The sequence below is a fragment of the Zingiber officinale genome, chromosome 5A (genome assembly GCF_018446385.1).
Source record: "Zingiber officinale cultivar Zhangliang chromosome 5A, Zo_v1.1, whole genome shotgun sequence".
In the NCBI taxonomy this organism is placed as follows: domain Eukaryota; kingdom Viridiplantae; phylum Streptophyta; class Magnoliopsida; order Zingiberales; family Zingiberaceae; genus Zingiber; species Zingiber officinale.
The window spans coordinates 30,883,884-30,891,096 of record NC_055994.1 but is presented as its reverse complement, the minus strand read 5'-3'; the positions used below and the strand labels follow the sequence as shown (position 1 = coordinate 30,891,096).

Genomic DNA, 7,213 nt, shown 5'->3' with positions numbered 1-7,213 from the left:
TGGAGAAAAGGTTTCATCATAGTCAATACCATGAATCTGCTTGAAACCTTTAGCTACTAAGCGACCCTTATAGATAAGTCCATCCATGTCAGTCTTTCTCTTAAAGACCCACTTACACCCAATGGGTTTTACCCCTTCAGGTGGATCAACCAAAGTCCATACTTGGTTGGTGTACATGGATTCCATTTCGGATCTCATGGCCTCTAGCCATTTCTCGGAATCTGGTCTCATCACAGCTTCCTTATAGGTGGTAGGCTCATCCTCTATGAGCATAACGTCATCATGGTCAGACAAGAGAAATGAGTATCTCTCAGGCTGACGACGCACCCTATCAGACCTGCGAAGAGGAATGTCTACTTGAACTGGTTGTTGTTCCTCAACTCCTTGTGGAACATCATCCACAACACTTTGTGGTTCTAGTTCAATATCCATCGAGGCATCAGTGCTATTGTTCACATCTTGAACTTCTTCAAGATCGAACGCGCTCCCACTAGTCTTTTTAGAAACAAAGTCCCTTTCTAGAAAGACCCCAGTCTTTGCCACAACTACCTTGTGCTGACTGGGAATGTAGAAGTAATATCCCTTAGTTTCCTTGGGATATCCGATGAAATAGCACTTGTCGGATTTGGGTCCTAATTTGTTTGAGACTTGACGTCGTACGTAAGCCTCACAACCCCAAATCCTCATAAAAGACACCTGGGCATCTCTCCCAGTCCATATCCTATATGGTGTCTTTATGACGGCCTTGGATGGAACTCGGTTGAGAATGAAAGCTGTCGTGTCTAGAGCATATCCCCATAGATATGTCGGAAGATCTGTGTGACTCATCATAGATCGTACCATATCTAATAAGGTACGGAATTCCGTCGGATACACCACCCTCTGTGGTGTTCGAGGAGTGAGTTGGGATAGAATCCCACACTCGGCTAGATAGTCACGGAACTCATGGCTAAGGTATTCTCCACCTCGATCGGATCAAAGTATCTTAATACTCTTGCCAAGTCGGTTCCGAGACTTCATTCTTGAAATCTTTGAACTTTTCAAAGGATTCGACTTATGTGTCATCAAGTACACATAACCATATCTCCTGAAGTCAGGAAATGTGATGAAGTATCTATAACCGCCTCTAGCAGCAACATTGAAAGGGCCACATACATCACTATGTATGAGTCCTAACAAATCGGTTGCTCTCTCAGTGCCCACTAAAGGGAGTCTTGGTCATCTTGCCTCGTAGGCATGACTCGATATCTCATATGATTCAAAATCAAATGAGTCCAGAAACCATCCTTATGGAGTGGGATAGCGCTTGTCATTTATATGACCTAGCGACAGTGTCAGAGGTTTGGTTCATGTCATTTGACTTGAACCTCTTGGTATTTACGTTATAGATAGGGCTCTCTAGATCTAGAATATAGAGTCCGTTTATCGAGGTGCACTACAATAGAACATATCGTTTAAATAGACGGAACAACATTTGTTCTTTATTATAACGAAAATCCTTTCTTGTCCAAACAAGAAACGGAAATTATGTTCTTAGTCAAAGGCATATAACAACAATCATCTAATTCTAGTACAAGCCGAGAGGAAGAGATAGATGATAAGTTCCTACAGCAGCAACTCGTGCTCCATTGCCTACTCGTAGGTCTATCTCACCTTCGTCAATGCCCTGCTATTCCTCGGAACTTGTACATTAGTACAAATGTGCGAAGCACCGGTATCTAATACCCACGATGAAGAAATAGAGAGGTTGACTTCATAACATTTATACCTAAAGTAGAAATCTTATTTCTCTTCTTCTTAAGATCTTCGGTATTCTTTGAGTTCCTCTTCCAATGCCTTGCTTGTCATTGATATAGGTGACAAAGATGTTCAACCATATCGTAAGCGCTAATCAACTCATGTTGCTTCGAAGCTCGAGTTCATGGTTGCGAGCATAAGACAAGACACATCTAACTGCTCATCTCATCCGTAACAATCTCTTGCTCTGGCAAAGGTGGAGGAGCCTCAAAACTGCTTTCCCATAGCAATCAATTCAGTTGCAGTTTGGTGATCATCCTTTTCAGTTGTAAGTTTGCTCTTTTGTTACACTTGCATGAAAATCAATAGTGTTCTGGACATTGCATTATTATCTACAATTCGTTTTACAGAAATAAATATCATATTCTTTAAAATCATTTAATTAGGCCTTTAATTAAATGATGCTCCCACAATTCTATAATTCTTGTGGGACAAGATCCACATCATACTAACCCTTGAGTTAGCTTTGGCTAATACGCCCAAGGCTTAGTATGATCGGTAGGTAACGATTACCAATTACATCTCTATGCAACTCTTGTTTATAAAATCAATATCCGCATTTATATTAAAACTCGAGTTAGCTTTGGCTAATACGCCCGAGAGTTAATATAGATGTGATTTTTGATCTATCTTTTCCAACTGTTGGAATAATGCCTATAGTTGACTCGATCCAACCGAGTAATTAGGAATACTCAATCTAATTGAGCTTGTATTCACCCATGCGTTGATAGGCGGGACCAAGATTGTCCCTCCGTACCCTACCAAGATAATATGTATTGCTCTGCTTTGGCAGATTCAACAATACATGTGATCGAGGTAGTGATAGGTATCACGGCACGGTTAGGCATTTAGAGTTGGTTCGATCGAGATCTAATCTAATCGAAAAGGATGCATCTTGTGCACGACTTAGATCTAATATAATCGCAAGGGTGCATCATGTGCACGACTTAGATCTAATCTAATCGTAAGGCACTAATTAATTAATTACTTATTAAACATGCATCACATACACAAGCAATTAATTAACTTATTTGTGATTTAGTCATGGCCCTACTACGATCTTCTCAAGCCAATGATAAGACCGATTGGTCAACCTAGGGTCAACAGCTTCTCCAAGCTCCTCCCTTTGACCACCTTGTGTTGCTCGTGCCCGCCTCGGAACTCCGTCTCGTGTGGACCCTCCACCGCTCCAATTTGTACATACAATTTGAAACTCGAGTTACATTCGAGTCTAAATCTAATTTACAACAAGAATATAAGTGAAAGGCACGACGCGCAGGTCGCGAAAAAATAAAAACATACAACACGCGCAAACACATAACGGCACGCAGGCCGTATTATGAATTACAACACAATCTAATCATATTGGGTTTTTGGGCCATGACTATCACAAAATTAATATATAATTCAAAATTATATATTTTTCATAATTTTCTATAATTTTTAAAATAATTTTTACAATTTTACGAGTAAAATTTCCCGGCGGTCCCGTTTAGCGGCGCGGAACGGATCCCCTTGCGGGGCCCAGGGGCAGCGCCCCTACCCGCGATCTAATCATCGCGAGGGTTCGTTTACGATCCAACAGCGCCTAAACCCGCTGTCCCAGAACGATTTGGGCCGAGACATTGCCGTTTCGGAAAAATCTTCCCGGCGGGTTCGTTTTAAGCGATTTCGGGTGCGATCGCGAAGCAAATCCCCTTGCGGGTTAGGGCAGTACCCTACCCACGATCTAACCATCGTGAGTTGCTCTGCGATCTAATGGCACCCAAGCCCTCTGTCCCAAACGAATTTGGGGCGAAACGAAGCCGATTTTGAAAGATCTTTCCGGTAGCCGAAGCCTACAAGTGCCGAGACACTTGTGCTTCGCTTCTACGGAAAAATTACCCATAAAATCATAAAAAACTAATTTTTACAGAAAATCACAGAAGGGTTTTATTTTTCATAAAAATAAAAATAAACTCGTACAAGCCTTGCTCGTGGCTCTGATACCACTGTTGGGTTTTTCGGGCCGCGAAAATTGCTTTTCGCGTCGCGGAAACCCCGAATCGCCCAAGCCACGGATCTCGTGCAAGGTAAAACTTTCAAAAAATCGAGTACGAGTTTAAAACACGATCGACTCTTAGATCTACGAGGGAAAAACATTTACCCTTGATGCGTGCCCTTCACAATCCCGCAACGTCCAAAGGTAGCCGGATCTTGAGACCGTCAAGCGAACGGTCCTCTAGCGGTATCCACACGAACAAGGCGTGGTCTTCTACCACTCAAAGATGGAGAGGAGAACCCACAAGTGTGCTAGCACGTTCTAGGGCTCTCGGATTGGATCTAAAAGGTGAGAAAGGAGAGAATATAGAAGAGGAAACACATGTACACCTCTTGGTTCCCACCTTCCTTAGGCTTTGGATTTAACTCACACTCCTCCTTTTCTCCATGAAACCCACGACCATCAGCAAGGTTGAGAGAGGAAGAAGCACCCAAGGAAGAAGAAACATTTACCACAATTAATTTACCACAAGACAAAACCCATTTTTCCTTTAGTGTGGTCGGCCACACTAGTGTAACTCCCACATTAATGTGGCCGGCCACATTAATGCATTTGGTGTGTAACCTCCATGAGGTGGCACACCATTAAATGAGGAGATGATGTGGCTAATGATATGGCTAGATTGGTCATACCAAGTAGGATGAGTCAACCTTCATGATGATGTGGCAAGACATCAAGTCAAACTTGATGTTTCAACTTCCATTTGGTCAAGTCAAACATGACCAATTTTCTTCCTTGTTGAGTTAAATCCAGCCTTTGATTCAAGTCAATTTAATTTAATGAATCTCAATTCATTAATATAAATTGACTCATGAATCAAATTTAAATTAGACTAATTCAACAATTGAATCTAATTGAGTCTAACTCAATAAGTCTAATTTGAATCCAATCTTTGATTCATCATATGAATCTAATCCTATTGGTTCATCATATGAACCTAATCTCCATGCACATGTTCTTTGTGTGTGACCCAATAGGATCTTATAACGTTGGCAATGTTATAAACTCTTTTAGAAACATAAGCAATGAGCGGCATCTAGCAATACATCATTGCTACCCAAGTTACAAGAAATGTTGAGATCCAACATCACCTTGTGACTACTAATTGTGACTCCTCACAATATGTGACAAGTGTCCTTCTATCCTAGACATCTAGATTGATCAATGTGAGGCATAGACCGTGTAATCCTCTGACCAATCTAAATCTTGAACTCCGAGTAGACTCACTCAATCAAATGAGCTCAATATCTCATATTGACTCATTTGGGTATGGCCAAACACTTCGTGGTCTCACTCTATCAAGAATATCGATGTCTCTACCGTCATATAGGAGGGATAGATCCCATCTACATCACTCACATCCCTCTACATAATTTGTTATATACCCAGTAATCGCCTTTACAGTCCACCCAGTTACGGGTGACGTTTGACGAAACCAAAGTACATAACTCCTTATGTAGGGATCCATGGTGACTTCAGGTCTAAGGACTAATAGTCATACTAATAGCCACATGAGAAAGTATATGACACTCATATAACGATCCATGATACTTTCTCATGGCGGGTCATTCAGTATACATTCTCTAATGCATACCCATGTGTCAGCTTGATATCTCTATATCCATGACTTGTGAGATCAAGTCATCGAGCTGACCTACATGCTAGTCTTATTGTATTAACATTGTCCCTGAATGTTAATACTCGACTAGGAATGATTTAGAGTAGTGTTCCCTATATCATCTCACTATCGATTCAACTAATCGATTGATATAGGTATGAACGTTCTACTCAAGGACGTTACTATACTTATTTTATTTGACACTAATACAAATAAGCATAATAACCAAAAACCAATGTCTTTATTAATATACAAAAATATGATATACATGAGTCCATACAATCATCAAATGATTGGCTCTAGGGCTCTAACTAACAATTCCCCTAAACCAAACACCCCTTTAGTTTCAGAATCATGAATTCTTAACCAGATTCAGGTTGTAGTTTTTGGTTTCCCATTCATTAAGTTCTGCAAATTCAAGAGATAGAATTCTGGTTGCTATTCAAAATTAGCATGAAGAGTTTGACACTAAACAAGTTCTCTTTGTAATTCAGTTCCAAGCACTTCTTTTCAATTTAAGAAATAAGGTTAATGGTCCCCAAATCATGGCAAGCAGAGCTCACCCTAGCATTGGAAAGTTTTCCTCTCCAACAACCAACATGCCAATCTTGCTCATTTCTTACACAGCAGATATTAAGTTTCAGAATTAAAAACTTGAAAGACTTTGTATCACTGTTCTTTAAGATGCAGTGAATCACTTCAAAATTTGCTTCCCAATAGCTACACATGTAAGATATGCAAATTTATTTTAGGGTTACAATGAAATAACCTTATGAAAATTTTAGGAAATTATAGAAATTTTTCTAGAATTTTCCGGAGGTCGTATGACTAGTTTCGCGGGGATAGAAGTGGAGGTTTGGTTAGGAATACGCATGTGAGGGATTAATTGAGATGTTAGTTAGGGTTTGATTTCCTTAACCCTAAGTGGGTTCTATTAAAAGGGCTTCATTCCTCACCCGTGCCCTAAGAACCCGACCCGACTCATTTTCTCTCCTGCCTCTTCCTCTCTCTCGCGACCTCCCCAACGCCGACGCCTGCCTCAGTGATCGCCGATTTTTCCCTTTCCTCTCTCGGTGTCGCCGGTGAGGAGCAGATTCCGGAGGGTGGTGAAGAAGGGGGTCAACTATCGACGAACTCTCCTTCTCCCTGGCTTTTCTCTTCCTTTCTAGTCTCGGCAAACCGCGGCGACGGAGCTTCGATTTGGGGTTTGCGCTTACTGTCGGAAAGGGGCTGAAGGCACCGGCGTTGGATCTGGCCAGCGTCGACCGATTGTGTGAGGTCACGATCATTATCCCTCTCTGATCTCCTTCCCCTGCTCGTCGGCAAGCACAGATCGTGCCCTAGCCGGGATTCTTGGAGGTAAGCGTTTTGGGTTTTGTTGTGAATTCGAATCTGATCTCCCTTCTGATTTTGATTCGGTAGGTTTTGGTTGAGAATTAGGGTTCTGATCTCTTCTCTGTGCGTTAGCAAGAACAAGACCGAGCCCTAATCGGGATATTGGAGGTAAGGAGTTGGTTTCTGTCTTGAATTTGGGTTCTAATCCTCCTCCTGGTATTGATTCGAGTGGGGTTTGATTCTGAGAATAGAGGTGCTGTGGTGATTTCAGCCATCATAGATTTATTGGGTTGGTTCCTCAGCATTTTGATCATCTAGTAAGCTTGATGTTGAAGTTGATGCTGTTATTGTTGTTTCTGTAATTGTTAGTGAATTCTCAACATGTTCTTGATCCGACCAGTGAAGATTTTATGTGTAGTTTA

General features: G+C 41.3%; 1 long non-coding RNA gene across 1 annotated transcript; it reads left to right on the top strand.

Annotated features, from left to right (window-relative positions):
- The first annotated feature begins 6,425 nt into the window (after positions 1-6,425).
- LOC121982733 lies at positions 6,426-7,068 on the top strand. Its single transcript, XR_006112213.1, has 3 exons — positions 6,426-6,734; positions 6,879-6,959; positions 7,043-7,068. It is a non-coding gene; the product is annotated as an uncharacterized LOC121982733 (long non-coding RNA).
- Positions 7,069-7,213: the final 145 nt, after the last annotated feature.